Source organism: Elephas maximus, chromosome 4 (genome assembly GCF_024166365.1).
Source record: "Elephas maximus indicus isolate mEleMax1 chromosome 4, mEleMax1 primary haplotype, whole genome shotgun sequence".
Lineage (NCBI taxonomy): Eukaryota > Metazoa > Chordata > Mammalia > Proboscidea > Elephantidae > Elephas > Elephas maximus.
In genome coordinates, this window is record NC_064822.1 from 129,313,672 (window position 1) to 129,332,031 (window position 18,360).

General features: G+C 37.8%; 1 long non-coding RNA gene across 2 annotated transcripts in view; it reads right to left on the minus strand.

Annotated features, from left to right (window-relative positions):
* Positions 1 to 3,669: 3,669 nt before the first annotated feature.
* Positions 3,670 to 18,360, minus strand: part of LOC126075769 (uncharacterized) — a 99,067-nt gene continuing 84,376 nt past the window's right edge. For both annotated transcript variants that reach the window (XR_007517260.1, XR_007517261.1), the window contains exons 2-3: positions 13,911 to 14,098; positions 3,670 to 3,714 (exon numbers count right to left, since the gene is read on the minus strand). This is a non-coding gene — a long non-coding RNA (uncharacterized LOC126075769). The remainder of the gene's footprint in view (positions 3,715 to 13,910; positions 14,099 to 18,360) is intronic.

Below are 18,360 nucleotides of genomic sequence, written 5' to 3' on the forward strand. Positions count from 1 at the left end.
ATAGTACCTCAGGGAACAGCGAATTTGAGGGAAAGATAGTTTGATTTTTGCTGTAAAGCGGAAAAGACTCAAACACATTGGGGGGCAGAGGGGTAAGAGGCCAGCAGAGGGGAAGAGCTGAAGATACAGGACAAGGCGGTCATGGCTGATGGAGTAAGATCTGGAGGGCACAGAAAAAGACAGGATCTTTGCCTTCCCTCTGCTCTTTGCTCCCTGAACCTCTGTCAAAGGGGAGGGTCCTGAGGGCCAATCAATGGCCAGACTGAGCTGATGTAATCACTGCTCCAAGGTATTAATAATGAATGAACATTATTTCTTTTATGCATTATTTTTAACAGCCCTTTTATAAAAGGATCATTGGAAAAAGACCAACATGTCTTTCCAAAGTTTATTTTTAAAATGTATAATTAATACAGAAAAGTATCACTAATAGTAAAAACCAGTATTTATTTCATTTCTTAACAGAATATGACCTAAGAAAAAAAAAAGATAAAAATATTATTAAAAATAAGAGATTTTATACGGGGCCCCACATTTCACTGTTACGTTACCTAGACCTACATGACAGAGAGAAAATTCAAATAAAATAATACACCAGTTGCTACTGAGTAGACCTGACTCGTGGCTACCCCATGTGTGTCAGAGGAGAGCTATGCGCCACAGAGTTTTCAATGGCTCATTTTTTTGCAAGTAGATCACCAGGCCTTTCTTCTGAGATGCCTCTGGATAGACTCAAACTTTCAACCTTTCATTTAGTAGCTGAGCATGTTAACTACACCACCCAGGAACTTCAAATAAAATGCCAATAGTTATCACTTAAGAGGAAGAGTTCTGGTGGCACAGTTCTACTCAGCCCTACATAAATCACTTGATGGCAATAGGTTTTTTACCATTTAAGAAGCCCTGGTGGTAGAGTGGTAAGAACTCAGCTGCTAACCAAAATGATGGCAGTCTGAACCCACCAGCTGCTCATTGGATACCCTACTCTGTCCTATAGGGTTGCTGTGAGTCATTTGGTTTTTTGGTTTGGTGGCACAAACAATTGCTAACCGAAAGGTCAGTGGTTCAAATCCACCACTGGTCCAAGGGAGGAAGACCTGGCAGTTTGCTTCCATAAAGATTACAGCCAATAAAATCCTGAGACAGTTCTACTCTGTCACATGGGGTCGTTATGAGTTGGAATCGACTTGACGCCACCTAACAATGGTTTTTTTTTTTTTTTAACACGGTTACCACTTATTAAGATCTTACTATGTGCCAGGCCATGTGCTAAGTGCTTTTTATACATTATCTTATTTAATCCTTACAACAATCTGTGAGATAGATGTTATTAACTTTATTTTATGATGAGAAAACTGAGGCTCAGAGAAGTTTTCTCCCAAGGTCTACCTACCACACTCTTGTATGCCAGCTTTCCTAAACCAGTTACATATACTGAGTGTTCACTATGTTCTAGGAAGTGTTAAGTACTTCCAAGTCTCCTAGCAGTCACATGAGGTGTCTGTTTTTGTTATCCCTATTCCAGATGCAAGTCTGAGGCCCAGAAAATGATCCATAGGGTGCTGGAACCCTAACCGATATGCTCTGGTACCTACAAAGATTTTTTAAAAGTAAAGACAAGGGAAGACTTTAATTTGAAAATGGCTTTACAGAATTATGTACCATATCTGGCAACTATGAACCAAATTCCCAATTCCCTGAAAGGAATATAGTGCAATATAGTGTTCCAAGGATAAACATGTTGCCTCTAGTATATAAGCTTGGTATTACAGTTAAAAAATTTTGAATCGAAATTGAGTACCAGTCATGAGACACAAAAGTGTGATATGTTTAGTACTTTTCACCTTCTGTAAAATAGTAGCTGATGTTCCAAAGAAAAGAATATGTTTTGTTCTATGGTACAATTCATTATTAGCTTCCAAGACCACATTGCCTTAGCACTTTAAAAGGCCTTAGCTCATCAGTTTTCTCTGAACCCAAAAGTGTGGTTGTTATTAGGTTCCGTAGAGCCCTTTCTGACTCATAGCAACCCTATGAACAACAGAACAAAACACTGCCTGCTCCTGCACCATCCTCACAATTGTTGTTATGCTTGAGCCCATTGTTGTGGCCACTGTGTCAGTCCATCTGGTTAAAGGTCTTCCCCTTTCTCTCTGGCCCTTTACCAAGCATGATGACTTTCTCCATGGATTGGTCCCTCCTGATAGCATGTCCAAGGTATGTGAGACATAGTCTCACCATCCTTTCTTCTAAGGAGCATTCTGGTTATACTTCCTCCAAGACAGATTTGTTTGTTCTTTACGTACCCCTTGGTATATTCAATCTTCTTCCCCAACACCACAACTCAAAGGTGTCAATTCTTCTTCAGTCTTCCTTATTTATTGTCCAGCTTTCGCATGCATATGAGGTGACTGAAAACACCATGGCTTGGGTCAGGCACACCTTAGTCTTCAAAGTGACATCTTTGTTTTTAACACTTTAAAGAGGTCTTTTCCAGCAGATTTGCCTAAATGCAATATGCCATTTGATTTCTTGACTGCTGCTTCCACGGGTGTTGATTGTGGATCCAAATAAAATGAAATCTTGACAATTTCTATTTTTTCTCCATTTATCATAATGTTTCTTATTGGTCCAGTTGTTTTGAACCCAAAAGTAATAACTATAACTATTAGAGATACTACGAAGCATCTTTTAGCAAACCAATGTCATTGTTCCATTTAGTTGAAAGGAGAAACATTACATAAAAAACATTCTGGAGCCAGACTTGGTTTGAATCCAGGATCTGCAGCTTGTTACCTATGTGACCTTTGGCGATTTTTTTTATCCTCTCTACGCCTTGTACCCTCAAATGTGAAGAAAGTATATAATAGGAATTAAATTAATCAATAGGTGCAAAGTACTTACTTAGGCCAGTACCTGGCACATGGTAAGCACTAAGTTAATATTAGCCATTATTATTATCCATTTGGTTGTTTATAAACCCTCCCTTGTGGTGGCTATGTTCTCAGTTTACTCTAGACTCGCTGAATAAGTAAACATTATCATTTTTTTTCAAGACATGTTTTCAGCATTGTCCTAGGACATTTTTGCAGAGAAAATCCTCTTTGAAAGTCTTTTTCTACCTCTCTTTGCATCAGAACTGGCTACATCATTTGCAGGGCCCAGTAAAAAATGAAAACGTAATGCCTCACTTCAAAAATTATTAAGAACTTCAAGATGATAACGGCAAAGCATGAAACCAAGTGTAAGGTCCCTCTAAATGCAAAGCCCTGTGCACCTGCCCAGGAGTCCTGGGTGGTGCAAATGGTTAAGCACTGCACTACTAACCAAAAGGTTGGTGGTTTGAACCCACCCAGAAGCCCCTTGGAAGAAAGATTTGGTGATCTGCTTTACCACGGGGTAGCCATGAGTCAGAATCGACTTGATGGCAACTGGTTTGGTTTTTTTTTTGCATGACTACACACATCACAGGCCCATGGAGCCAGCCCTGCTTGGCACTGTTTTTTTTGGTGAGATCAAGACTCAGAGAGTGCTCTAACTTCACTCAGTTGCTTATTTTTTTCTTAAAATATTTGTTTTTAACCTTACCTTCTCCAGGAAAAGATTTAAGGTAGTTCTTGTACTATAGAAAGAGTATGGGAATCAGAGTTTATGTTCTTCAGAAAACCAACTTCCTGGGCAGATTTTTCTCTGTCTTTGATCACAACTGCTCCCCTGGATTGTGAAAAAAAATCAATATTTGAGTTAATAAAGGATCATACTGTCCAGTGATAAGCACAGAAATATTTTCCTGGATTGGGATTTGCCCTGGCCACCTCAACTAAAGTTTTCATTCCCATTGAGGGAAAACAATTGAATTTTTTAAATGTTTTTTCTCTTGTGGTTTTTCTTAAATTGATCCCTAGATCTTCCAAGGCTATTCAAGGTTGAAATTTATTAACTTTAGTTTTGCATCAATATTAGGTTATACTAGTGTTAATACTTATTGAAGATTAAGAGAAATGGCAAGCCACCTTCCTTAATGAAGAGCCTTGATGGTGTTAGGTTCAGATCACAAATTAAGAGACTATCCATATGCTTAGCACCTTTTATTCCAAAAATGTATAGTGCTTAGTGTTGATTTATCCCATATGTCCTTACTATGGGGCTACAGCAAAGAGAAACTCAATCTATAAAAGACTCTCATGTTCACTTAATCTTCTCTGAGCCCTCTTTGAACCGACGGCTGGGGAGAACCATCATTTGCTTAATTCATTTGCTCCATTATTTTAACCTAGGCAGCCTTCAAACTTCTAAGCAGACTTGAAACTCCAGGAATTGTTTAGCAGTAAGGTAAGCATGGTCTTTGCAACTATTAGCAGAAATTAATAACACTAAAGTATTATCTGTTTAAATCAACTTATTTTCTCATATTGCTGTTTATCTGCATTTGGGTTTGAGGAGTGGTTGGCTCGGCCAAAACTGAGAAACCAGACAAGCCTACAATCAGATTATGGAAAAAGGCCAGGTGTCAGTTATTGAAGCAAAAGGAAAAAAGAATCTTGAGTCCAAAGGTAGAGCCAAAACTAAGAGGATAAACAGGAAAGAAGAGCCATTTGCCAGAGTCCAAGAAAGTGCAAATACCAGGGCATGTATTCTAGCATAGTGAGGGCAGATAAGCAAAAGAAAGCAATGGAGCATGTGATGGTCCAAGCAAGCAGTCTACATATGAATGTTGCCCCACTGTGCAGTGCAGAACTTGTACAAATCAATCAACCCTAACTCGAGCAAGCCATTCAGAGGGAAACTAGTACTCAGGAAAAAAAAAAAAAAATCTTAGTCTCTGCCAGGATGGTGGTATCTGTAGGAAATATTGGTTGTTGAAAAACAAAGCAGAAACTCGAGTTCTGAGGAACTGGATCACAAAGACTAGAACAGATAATAAGAGAGCTAATGCTACCTCGGGAATCCTGACTCAGAGCTTCTTATAGTCACCTGCTTAGACTGTAAGACTGGTCCCAGGAACTGGCTTGAATAAATCTATAGGTAAAGGAGTTAGTGGCACTGGTGTGCTGGAATCAGTTTGTACCAGCCCCCAAGAGTTGTGTTATGGATTCAACTGTGTCCCCCCAAAATACGTGTTATAAACCTTAACCCTATACTTGTGGTTATAATCTCATTTGGGGATAGGTTTTATTTGTTATTTTAATGTGGCAGCATTAGTGTAGGGTGTGTTTTAAATCGGTCTCTTTTGATATGTGAAAGAGCAGTTTAAGCAAGCAAGCATAGTTGGGGAAGAGAGATGCCACACCACATGAGATCTCCAAGGAATTGAGAAACATAAAATGAAAAGAGACAAGAACCTTCCCCCAAAGCCATCAGAGGAAGAAAGGCTTCCCTTAGAGCTGGCTACACGAAATTGATCCTCTGGCACTCAATACTTCTAGAGCACTTCCGTCACTTACTTGTTTCTTTCTAATACTTCTGTGACAGTGAACTGCTTGATAATCAGTATTTGGCAGTATTTGTTTTGTTGCATTTTCAAAATTTTCTCTTAAATCACGTAAATACCTTATTAATGACTGGTGGAGATCTGTATACGTCTTTAAAATGCCTTCTGAATCTTGAAGAGTTTGGCTCGTCCTGTGAAAATGTTGCAATATACTATTCCACATCATCAACATAAACACATACTCGAGTGCTTGTATTTTGTCGGTGATGTTTTCAATTTCTCTTTTGGTATCGCCTTTTCGTGTCTGGTCTTCAGTAATATTTTCTAAGGCGGCTAGAATCTGGGTGTATAATTCCAGGATTGCACTCATTGCTACAGCATGCACTTCCCAACATGTGTTAGAAAGACATTTGAATGCTCAATCATGGCCTAAATATGTTTTAAGAACTGCCCATCGGCGAGTAAAGGCAGCAAAAAATGTGTACAGTAACTGAACAGTAGGAAAAAAAAATCAACTGCTTCCAGATAATAATCTACTTCAGTGTGTTCTACAAAATTAAGTGAACCTGCAGTACTTGGTATGAAAATGGAATATTCATTAAAGTTCTAAAATTTTCTGTTGCATGCCGTTATAACGCCCTGACATATTAAAAACATTGTCATAGGACTGGCCTCTGCATTTAGAAAAATCAATTTTGCAAATTCACATGAATAGTGAAGCACTCGATTTGCAATTTCTTTACAGGTATGACTTTTTAAACTAGTAAATGTGATAAATCACTTTTAATTTATTTCCTCATGGAATTATCCAATTTTGTTACACGGAGATAAGTAAATATTCTGATAAAATATAAACGTAATTTTCTGATAAATGCCCCTTGTTGCTTTCTTGGAAGACAAATTTAGAAACATACTCATCATTGCAAAACAGAAACATATTTTGTATAATAAATAAATATTGACTTTTGCATCCTTTAAATGTGCCAAATACCTCATTTATTAACGTTAATAGAGTAATATCAAGCACTGTGTCCTGCGCAACAGACAATAAAAAACGAAACTCACCTGATACATAAATTAAAACTTCACATTAGATAAATATTAATATTTCCACTATTTTCGGACATTTGTTATGCTAGGATTATTACCTATGTTAGTATTACATTAAATGTATGCTAGATTGTATCTGTGTGTATGCCAAGCATATTTTAAAGTTAAAGTTATAAATATTATTGTTTATAAAACTTAGGACATAACTCCGTACGTCAATGCCATGCAGTTAAAAAGTAACTTGATTGAATTCATTGCAGTGGTTGACTTATTCAAGTTCCCTCGTTTTTTTTTTTTTTTTTTTCCCATCACCTGGGCCTGGAGTTCCCATTGGTTGTTTACCAGGACAGGCGCAAAAGCATATCCTGTGTTTGTAGCATGGCAAAGAACATTGCTGGCCCTCCTGGCTGGAGTTGCTGGATTAGCAGATATGGATGTACAAGATGGTTTTCTCAAAATAGATCAGAGACCCTGTGATCTATTAATATAATCCATCCTTGCCCAGTAACTGCTCATGTTGGATCTAGTTGCATATTGAGTGAATGCAGCAAGAGTTAGACTCAACAGCCCATCCCCACCTCTTGTTTATAAGAAATAAATAGTATATTCCCAAGAGACCAGCTGAGTTAGGGAGTTTTAATTACATAGGAGGGGACCATAGGAGACAGAGGTCAACAAAGGTATTGCAGTGGTCGGTGTGTCATAGCTTAAACAACCTTGCATGTGGGCGCCCTTGTAACCCTGCATGAACTTTATTTCTGGCTGGCATATTTTCACACACTGGAGCTGGTATCAATTTCATTTAGTACCCTGCCAGCTCCCTTCCACTGCTGCGTTCACTTTTCCTTGTGTTCTGTCTGCTCGGCATCTATGGGTCTTTGTTTTGGAAAACTGGTGGCCCTGTTTTGTCGATGCCATAAGGATGTGCTTACCTTGTTTATTCCAGCATGTAGCTTTCCCAAATTTCTCCCATCTTAAAAAGAACTTCCTTTCATTCCTTGCTTTTCATTAACCACCAAACTTATTTAAAATATATACATAGTGTTAACTTCAAATTATACTGTTGTTGTTATTGTTAGCTTCCCTCAAGTCAGCCCCTATGACGGTGAAAGCTGTGTGTCAACTTGACTAGGCCATGATTCTCAGTGGTTTGGCAGTTGTGTAATAATGTAGTTTGGCAGTTATGTAATGATACAGTTTGCCAGTTATGTAATGATGTAATTATCCTCCATGATGTGATCTGATATGATCAGCCAATCAGTTGTAAGGGGAGTTTCCTCGGAGGTGTGGCCTGTATCCAATAAATATATATGGACGTTCTGGCAAAGTTCACTTGCTTGCTCTGGATCCTGCATCCAGCTCATCATTGTCTGACCTCCAGTTCTTGGGACTTGAGCCAGCAGTCTGCTGTATTGCCTGCCGATGTTGGAATTCGTCAGCCTTCACAGCCTATGAGCCAGCTATCTGCTGTCTGACCTGCCAATCTTGGATTCATCAGCACCTGCAGCGACATGAGTCAGGAGAAGCCTCCAGCCTGATGCGTGACCCACAGACATGGGACTTGCCAGCCTCTACAGCCACCTGAGCCATTTCCTTGAGATAAATCTCTCTCTCTCTAAATATATATATACATTTAAAAATATGTGTGTGTGTGTATATATATCTAGCTAGCTAGCTATACAATTCACTGGTTTTGCTTCTCTAGAGAACCCAACCTGAGATGGCCCCCAACTCACGGAGACCCCAGGCACAATGGAACAGAAATGCTGCCCAGTCCTGTGCCATCCTCATGACCAGTTGCAGACAGAGCCATTGTGATCCATAGTATTTTCATTGGCTGATTTTTGGAAGTAGATCACCAGGCCTTTCTTCCTAGTACAACATCTTAGTCTACACGATCCACTGAAATCTGTTCAGTATCATAGTAACACGCAAACCATCACTGATAGATGGGTGGTGGCTGTGCATGAGGTGTATTCACTAGGAATCAAATCCAGGTTTCCCACATGGAAGGTGAGAATTCTACCACTGAACTACCAATGTCAAATTATATTAGCAGTACATTGTCATCGTGAAAAACTCAAAAAATACAAAGTAGTATGAAGTAGAAATTACTTGTAACTCTACCATCTGGGGATAGTTCTTAACAGACCAGTATAGTTCTTTCTAGTACCTTTTCTATGCGTAATACATATATGTATAGATGTCTGTTTTATAAATACTTTTTGCTTCAAATTATATGTATTTTGCCATATTAATTTTTTTCCCATTAATGTCATCTTAAAAGATGTGTAAACAGTCTGTTTTCTGGCTATGCCAAAATGTATTTAACTATCTCTTTTTTCTTTTAGTGCTGGATTTTTACATTTTTCCAGTATTTTATTAAAATAAATGTTGTTGTTAGGTGCCGTCGAGTCGATTCCGACTCATAGCGACCCTAGGCACAACAGAATGAAACACTGCCCCGTCCTGCGCCATCCTTACAATCGTTATGCTTGAGCTCATTGTTGCAGCCACTGTGTCAATCCACCTTGTTGAGGGTCTTGCCCTTTTCCGCTGACCCTGTACTATGAGTCAGAATCGACTCGAAGGCAAGAAGTTTGGTATTAAAATAAATAGTATTGTATAAAACACCTTAACTCACATTTCAGGTTATTTCTTTAGGATAAATTGCCAAAATGGAACTCTTGTGTCAGAGGATGAACACCTTTAAAGCTTTGATACATATTCCCAAACTGCTTTCCAAAAAGGCTATACCAAGATAAAGTCCTACACACTCTCTCTTTGCCATATTTATTACCAATAAAAAAAGATGAAGAAAAATTTCATCTGGTAATCAAAATGGTGTTTGATTGTTTTATTCTGCAGCTCTATGATTAAAAGTGAAGTTGAGTATTTTTCATATTTATTAGCCATTTCTATTTTCTCTTTGGCGAATTATGTTATATATGTCCTTTGCTTATTTAACTATTGGGCTCTTAATATTTTATTATTGAATTTTATGAGTTCTTCAGGTAGTAAAATTTAAAGGTAGCAAATCTCTTGCTGTCAAATTTACTGAAATTATTTTCAACTATTTGTTTTATCTTTTAAGTTTATTTATGGCTTGAGGGTTTATAGTGGGGGGGTAAGTGTAGAAACATTTTTTAAATTTTTATATGTTCAAATCTTTCAATACTTTCCTTTGGGATTTCTTCCATTGTGATTATGCTCTGAAAGTCCTTTTCTAGTCAGCAATCAGGTAATTATTCACTCATATTATTATATTCCAGGTGTTGTTCTCAATTCCTAGCTGTAAAACAAGGATGAAAAATACTCATTCCCTGTCTCATGGAACATCACTAGTCAGTGAGGGAGACAGGCATACAGACGATAAATATAAATGCAATAAGGAAATGCTGAAGGAGGACTAAAGAGAGATTTAGTGGAGGTTCACGACTAGGTTGGGGTCATCTCCTGCTTTTATCATCACTTATTAGTTTTTGACCATTTCACACATATATAAAACTGTGCTGTTCCTAGAAATATGTGAAATAGGAAAATGATAGCCCATATCAGCTAATCAGCTCCTTTTTCCAGGGTCTGGAGGTTTTAAAAACAATGACTCATGAAATATTTCCTAGGCAACCGTCCATCCAGTCTTCCCACAAGTCTGAGTTTGTCACCGCGTCTCAATTTTATCTAAGAAATTAAATCTCAATTTTAGTTTTATTGGAACATTTGCTGGTTTATTGCTTTTTAAGAAACGACTTTAACAGGAAACATATAAATTACAATAAAGATAAACAAGAAATAAAAAGCCTCAGGTATACTGACAATGATTGTTCATAAATGACCACTAACAAAGGTTTTGAGAAATTAATCAGGATAGATGGACGTGGCAATCACTTGTAAAGGAGGTCTAATAGAAATTCTTGCTTTGAGAATACTGGGAAATGCAAAGGAGGTCTAATAGAAATTCTTGCTTTGAGAGTACTGGGAAATGCTAACTCTTACACACTGCTAACTGGAGAGTAAAATTGGTGCCTTTCCATAGGACAATTTTTCAATTTGAGTTATGAGCCTTAAAGGTATTTCTACTTGTTGATGCAACAATTCCATTTCTAGGACTTTGTTTTAAAGAAATCTTCAGAGATTTATGTATACAGATGATCATTGCAGTGATATTTATTGTGCCAAATATTCTAAAAAACCTGAACAATAGGAAAATAATTAGATAAACCGTTGATTGCATCATACAACAGGATACTCCATGGCCATTCAAAATCATGTTTCCAAGAATTCTCATGTTTAATGACATAAGGATATGCCTTCTGTATAATGTTAAATTAAAAACTCAGGATACAAAATATATGTGCATTTGATCACAATGTAGGTATATACATATCACATAGAAAAGACTGGAAAGAAATACATCAAAATTTCTCTCACTAGTGTGATTACAGTTGTTCTTCATATTCTGGACTTTCCAAATGTTTTACACTAAACAAAGTCTATTTTTAAAAAGTTGTTTTTGTAAATGTTTATTCTGTGCACTAAAAGGCTAATTTTTTTGTGTGTGTGATTGGCTATAAGTAGGCTATTTCCATTCAGACCCATTCCCAGAAAACTGGGTGATGTTTTTAGAAGCATGGAGATCACTGAATGCTTCCATGGAAACGATATAAAAGACGTTACTCACCCTTCACTTTACAGATGAACTAAATCACATTCCATATTCACCTATATTCCCATCCGCGCTTTATAGTATTCTCCAAAACGACCCATCATTTTTTAGGAACAATAATAAAGAAATAAAAATACATTGAGTATCTACCATATCCTTGGTAATTTCACATCCATTATCTTATTTGACCATGTAAGCAGCAGTCAAGAAATCAAACAACGTATTACATTGGGCAAATCTGCTGCAACAGGCCTCTTGCAAGTGTTGAATATAAGGATGTCACTTTGAGAACTAAGGTGTGCCTGACCCAAGCCATGGTGTTTTCAATTGCCTCATATGTATGCAAAAGCTGGACAATGAATAAGGGAGACTGAAGAAGAATTGATACCTTTGAATTATGGCATTGGGGAAGATTATTGAATATACCACAAACTGCCAGAAGAACAAACAAATCTATCTTGGAACAAGTACCGGCAGAATGCTCCTTAGAACCGAGAATGGCAAGATTTTGTCTCACATACCTTGGGCACGTCATCAGGAGGGACCAGTCCCTGGAGAAGGATATCATGCTGGTAAAGTAGAGTTTCAGTGAAAAAGAGGAAGGCCTCAACAAGAGGGATTGACACAGTGGTTTCAACAATGGGCTCAAACACAGCAACAATTGTGACAATGGTGTGGCACTGGGCAGTGTTTCGTTCTGTTGTACATAGGGCAGCTATGAGTCAGAACTGACTTGATGGCACCTAAGAACAGCATCTTACTTGATTCTCACAAAAAAACCCAAAACCAAACCCGTTGCAGTTGAGTAAATTTTGACTCAAAGCAACCAGAGCCCTGTAAGATTTGAGTTTGAATGCATATAGACAACTTACACAAACTTAGAGAAGAATTAAGTGTCACAGCCAGGATTTTAAACCAAAACCACTGACTCCAAGTAAAGAGTTCACCACAGCTGCCTTGTGTACATACATGCATGTGTACACATATGATCCAAAAACCAAACCCGTTGCCGTTGAGTCGATTCCAACTCATAGCAATCCTGTAGGACAGAGTAGACCTGCCTCATAGGGTTGCCAAGGAGCAACTGATGAATTCGAACTTCCGACCTTTTGGTTAGCAGCGGTACCTCTTAACTACTGCACCTCCAGGGCTCTACACATATGATAAGTACATATATATTGGATCAAAGAAGTGTCCACATTATTTCAATTATGTGTCTGCTTGGAGAAATGAGACATTCATATTTTGCACTCATTTGCTAGGTATGGGATGTTGTTGTTGTTAGTTGCCATCCAATCGATTCTGATTCATGGTGACCCCATGTGCACAGAGTAGAACTGCTCCACAGAGTTTTCTCAAGGCTGAGATCTTTCCGAAGCAGATTGCCAGGCCCGTCTTCTGAGGCGTCTCTGGGTGGGTTTGAACTGCCAACATTTTGACTAGTACTCAAGCACTTAACCATTTGTGCCACCCAGGAACTTCCAGTGTATGATAATAAAGATTTTTGCAATTTCTTGGCATTTATTTAATCTTCTGCTGCCCATTAATATCAATACCAAAAATAAGCATGCAGAACAAATACACAACAATCTTTTCAAGAAAAAAGCCTTCCCTAACATTTTTTAAGGTAATTCATTTTAAAAAATTGGGTCATAAACTGTGCATTTAAAATCTTCTTTCCAGATTCATGTCTTCATACCTTTTCCCATGTCACTAAAGATATGTGTTTATCTTTAGTGGTAAATTTACCAATTCCTTCCCTTCCCCCTTATACTTTACTCCACACCAAGGAAATCCATCTCACTCCTCTTCATGAATCTTATTCTCAGACAGATGTTAAAATTTGTCTCAGCGTTTGTCAAATGAAGACAGTTTTCCAATATTTGCCCAGTTCTTCTTTGATCATTTACTCTATATTCTCCTATTAATGATGAGGTTAATTTGTTCTAAATTATTTCACACTTCTACATATATTATTTTGTGTTTGCTTTCATTAGCTTTATTTCTTCTATTTACATTCTAAGCTTCTCAGGGATCATGTCCATATCTTTTTTTTCTTTTATATCATTCCAGATGCTTTGTTAAGTGTTTTATACATAATGGTGTCCAACAAATGTCTGTTAATTAACTCTCCTCTGCTTACTCATATTCATCTACAAACATAGATTTCCAGGAAAATCAATGAAGTGGAAAATGGAGAGGACAAGGAGTGGACACTATACTTGGAAACACGCTTATACTCTGTTTATCTTACTGGCCTCTCTTAGGCTGAGGAAAAGAGGTTTGGTATGTCTCCCAACCCTAGGGAATGCAGAATTGATGGCCAATTTCAGAGAGCTATCAATGTTTTCCATGGCAATTGAATCTTATTGGAATTATCAATATTTAAACCCTATTTACATTTGGTCCTTTATGCATATTTGTGAAAAAAAAAAACTTAGCAGTGTTCAAGAGTATCAGTGCATTAATTTGTCCCTACAGCTGTTGAATGCATCATATATATGAACCAGTTTTAAATATAAATACATATATATATATATATAAAACATCATACCTAAAAGCTTTTATATATGAGAATTTCTACTAACTAAATGTGTGACCTTGGTTAAATCATTTCACCACTTTGACTTGCAGTTTGCTTACCTTCACAATAAGGACAATAAGAAACTGTCCACCTCACCCAGATTGTAGTGAGAGCCCTATGGGCAAACACTTGTAAAAGCACATTGTTAACACTGATGAAATATATAAATATGAACTTACTTTTTTAATGCAGGGTGCTCCATATGTATGTCCAGTTATGATTTTAAAAATCTCTAGTTATTTCCAAGGCTGACAAATATGCTGCCCAATAGAAAGTGAAGATAACCTCCTTGTCTTCATAGGAACCATTCTGATCTCCTTCCTTCCTGTAGGCTTTATTGGATGATAATCTCTGTTCATCACATGCCCTGCAAGAAACAACCTATTTTAGCCACTGGTATCCCAGTCTGGTCCTTTCATTCCCCTAATACAAACTGTCCCCTCAAATAAAGTAAAAGACCGGTATCAATTAAAATCATTACAGTTGTAAGTGTACAAATAATTAATCATCTCTGTTTTACCTATGTGAAATAAATTGTTCTTTAAACAAGTTTTCATTAATTTTTACCTCATTCTACCAGTTCCTCTATCAAAACTTTGCTTTTTAATTGGTCCTGGCAAAATTCCCAAATCTGTACTCTTCCAAATGTTTGGTTATTGGCATTAGAACCCCCAAAATATCCCTAAATAATTACCGAAAATGGGGAGGAAAAGAAGGTATAAAAATTATTACAGGTAACAAGGTGATCTGAACACAAGTTTCCAGCTGCCCCTATCCCATAATCTCATTGAAACGATCAAGGAAATAAAAACATATATGTATGAACAGACTTATATCAGCAATGAAACTAAGGCAAAGTGATTAGCACATACTAGCAACATCAAAGACTGCTAGACAAGAAGCAGAGTAATCTTGGTTCAAGAAAGGATCCTTATGTTCAGACAGGACATAAGTACACAAGACCCCAGCAGAATCTCAATAATAATCCCTCACATGGAGGAACAAAGACAGGAGGCAAAACTCAAGGTGAGGCACACTCTAGGATCCACCTCAGGGATGGGAGAAAAGCACCAGGCACTGGAGAATACACAGAGGGGCATGCTCTTGACATAGATGTTTGTGTTTTATAACCCAAATATAATTACACCATACCTGTTGCTCTGTTTTGGACATTTTTTTCACATCAGAATATACACAGACCCCATTCTTTCTAATGTTTAAGTTGCATTTTATTGTATAGTTAAGGAGTTCCTGCATGGCAAATGGTTAAGTGCTCAAGTACCATTTGTCAGTTTGTCATACTGTGGTGGCTTGCATATTGCTATGATTCTGGAAGCTATGTCATCCATATTTCAAATACCAGTAGGGTCACCCATAGCGGACAGGTTTACGTGGAGCTTCTAGACTAAGACAGGATTAAGAAGGAAGGCCACACAATCTACTTCTGAAAATTAGTCAATGAAAATTCTATGGATCACAACAAAATATTGTCCAATATAGTGCTGGAAGATGAGCCCCCTAGACTGGAAGACACTCAAAATACCTAGTGGCCACAACAATCGACTCAAGCATACCAATGAGCATGAAGATGGCACAGGATCAGGCAACGTTTTGTTCTGTTGCATATGGGATTGCCATGAGTTGGAGCTGAGTCAATGGCAACTAACAATAATCTAAGGGTTTGGGAATTTGTAATTTTGATTAATACTGCCAAATTGCCTCCCTAAAATATCATAGAAATTTATTTTCCACCAACAAAGTATAAAAGTTGTCAGTATCCACATCTTCACTTATTATTATTATGTTGTTGTTGTTAGGTGCCATCGAGTCGGTTCTGACTCATAGCGACCGTATGCACTACAGAACAAAACACTGCCCGGTCCTGAGCCATCCTTACAATCGTTGTTATGCTTGAGCTCATTGTTGCAGCCACTGTGTCAGTCCACCTCACTGAGGGTCTTCCTCTTTTCCGCTGACCCTGTGCTCTGCCAAGCGTGATATCCTTCTCCAGGGACTGATCCCTCCTGACAACATGTCCAAAGTATGTAAGACACAGTCTTGCCATCGTTTCTTTTAAGGGTGCAGTCTAAGGATTATTATTATAATTATTATAGCATTTTTAATTTTTATGTCATTTATGTATTAGAATCTTTTTAATATATTTTTTACCAGTCTGGAGGCAAAGGTGACATATCATGTTGTTTTAATTTGCATTTCTTAGGTGGCCAGTGAAGTTTAGCATCTTTTAATACACTGAGTGCACTGTATTTCTTCTGTGAATTTCCTACTCTTCTTTTGCCTATTTTTCAGCTGGGTTGCTCTATTTTTTCTATTGCTTTGTAAGCAGGAGAGTAGTTAAGAGTTGCTGGAGCCAGCCTCAAAAAAACAAAAACCAAACCTGTTGCCATCAAGTCAATTCTGACCCATAGTGACCCTACAGGACAGAGTAGAACTGTCCCATGGTGTTTCCAAGGAGTGGCTGGTGGATTCAAACTGCAGATCTTTTGGTTAGCAATCGAGCTCTTAGTCATTGTGCCACCAGGGCTCCAGAGCCAAACCCACAACAACCATTTGACATAATAACAATGAATATTGTTATTGTCATTTTATAGGTCAGGAAACTGAAGCATAGAGAGGTTAAGTAACTTCTCCAAAGTCAAAGTCATATGTCTACTAAGTGATGGAGATAGGATTTAAATCCAGCTAGGCCGGATTTGTTTATATATATATTTTTTAATGGCTTAAAACTTAAAAGCACTGAGAACCAAAAAAAAACAAAACAACCAAATCTGTTGCCGTAGAGTCGATTCCGACTTATAGCGACCCTACAGGACAGAGTAGAACTGCCCTGTAGGGTTTCCAAGGAGCAGACGGTAGATTTGAACTGGCAGCCTTCTGGTTAGCAGCTGAGCTCTTAACCACCGCATCACCAGGGCTCCGCACTTAGACTGATACCTGATAAACATATAACATTTAATATTCCCTTTTGTTATGGATTGAATTGTGTCCCCCAGAATATGTGTCAACTTGTCATCTGATGTGATCTTCCTATGTGTTGTAAATCATACCTCTATGATGTTAATGAGGCAGGATTTGAGGCAGTTATGTTAATGAGGCAGGACTCAATCTAAAAGATTAAGTTTTGTCTTAAGTCAATCTTTTTTGAAATATAAAAGACAGAAGCAAGCAGAGAGACAGCGGGACCTCATACCAGCAAGAAAGTAGTGCCAGGAGCAGAGTGCATCCATTGGACCTGAGGAGGTCCCTGTACTGAGACCTCCTAAACCAGGAGAAGATTGATGACAAGGACCTTCCTGCAGAGCTGACACAAAGAGAGAGCCTTCCCCTGGAGCTGGCTCCCTGAATTTGGACTTTTAGCTTCCTAAACTGTGAGAAAATAAATTTCTCTTCTTTAAAGCCATCTACTTGTGGTATTTCTATTATAGCAGCACTAGATAACTAAGACACCTTCAAGAGAGTGATATATATTTCCATTTATTCAGATCTTCTTTAATGTCATTCTGAATGTTCTATTATCTCAATAAAATCTTACAGGTATTTCATTAACTTTATTTAAAGATACCTTATAGTTTTGTTGCTATTGTAAGTTGTATATTTTCCACTAATTTTACAAATGATTATTACTAATATGTGAATGCTATTATACCCAGTAAGCTTCCTGAATTCTTATTGGCTCTAACAGGTGGTCTTTAGAGTCTATATACAGTCATATCTTTTGTCAATAAGAAAAAGATTTTGTCTTCCTCTGCAACATCATATTTCATTTCCTTGTCTTATTGTATTGGCTAGGACTGCCAGTACAATATTAAATAGAAGTAGTGACAAAGGCATCTTAAAATTGCTCTTAACTTGAATAGGAATGCCTTCAAATTTTCACCACTAAATTATGATGTTAAACCATTATCAGGTTTTTAAAGTTTCCTTTCTAAGTGTCTAAGAGTCTGTATGTATATGTGAATGAAGTTTGAATTTATCAAATGTTCCTTCAGCATCTACTGAGATGATCATATGGTAATTAGGAAGACAGGGATAAGAGGAACTTCGCACTGTATACTCTTTTGTACCTGTTGAATTTTATATCATCATTTTCATATCTCGTAGTAGAGTGTGCCAGATAACTGGAACAATCATCCTCCTCCAGCTGAAAGTAACTGAAAATACTAGATAAAAATGGTACTAAGAGCTTAAAAGCATTAAAGGAATGCTAGGAAAGAATTATTAGGCTGAAATCATAGTGAAGATGGGAACCCAGAGAAGTGAGCATGGCACCAAGGGCATTTGCCAAACCTGCTCAAGCTCAGCCTTGGGTTCCATGGCCTAGGGTGATGTGGAGAAACAAAAGACAAGGCCTAGGGCCTGCTCGAGAATCTAATATGATACTCAGATCCCAAATCACAGGTGTCCCTTGGTATAAGATTGAATAAAAAATAAACCCCACTACCCCTTCCCCTGTGTCCCTGGGTGGTACAAATGGTTAAGTGCTCGACTACTAGCCAGAAGGCCCACCCAGAGGCTCCTTGAAAGACAGCCCTAGCCATCTGCTTCTGCAAGGTCACAGCTTTGATAACCCTATGGAGCTGTTCTACTCCACACACACAGGCTCACCAT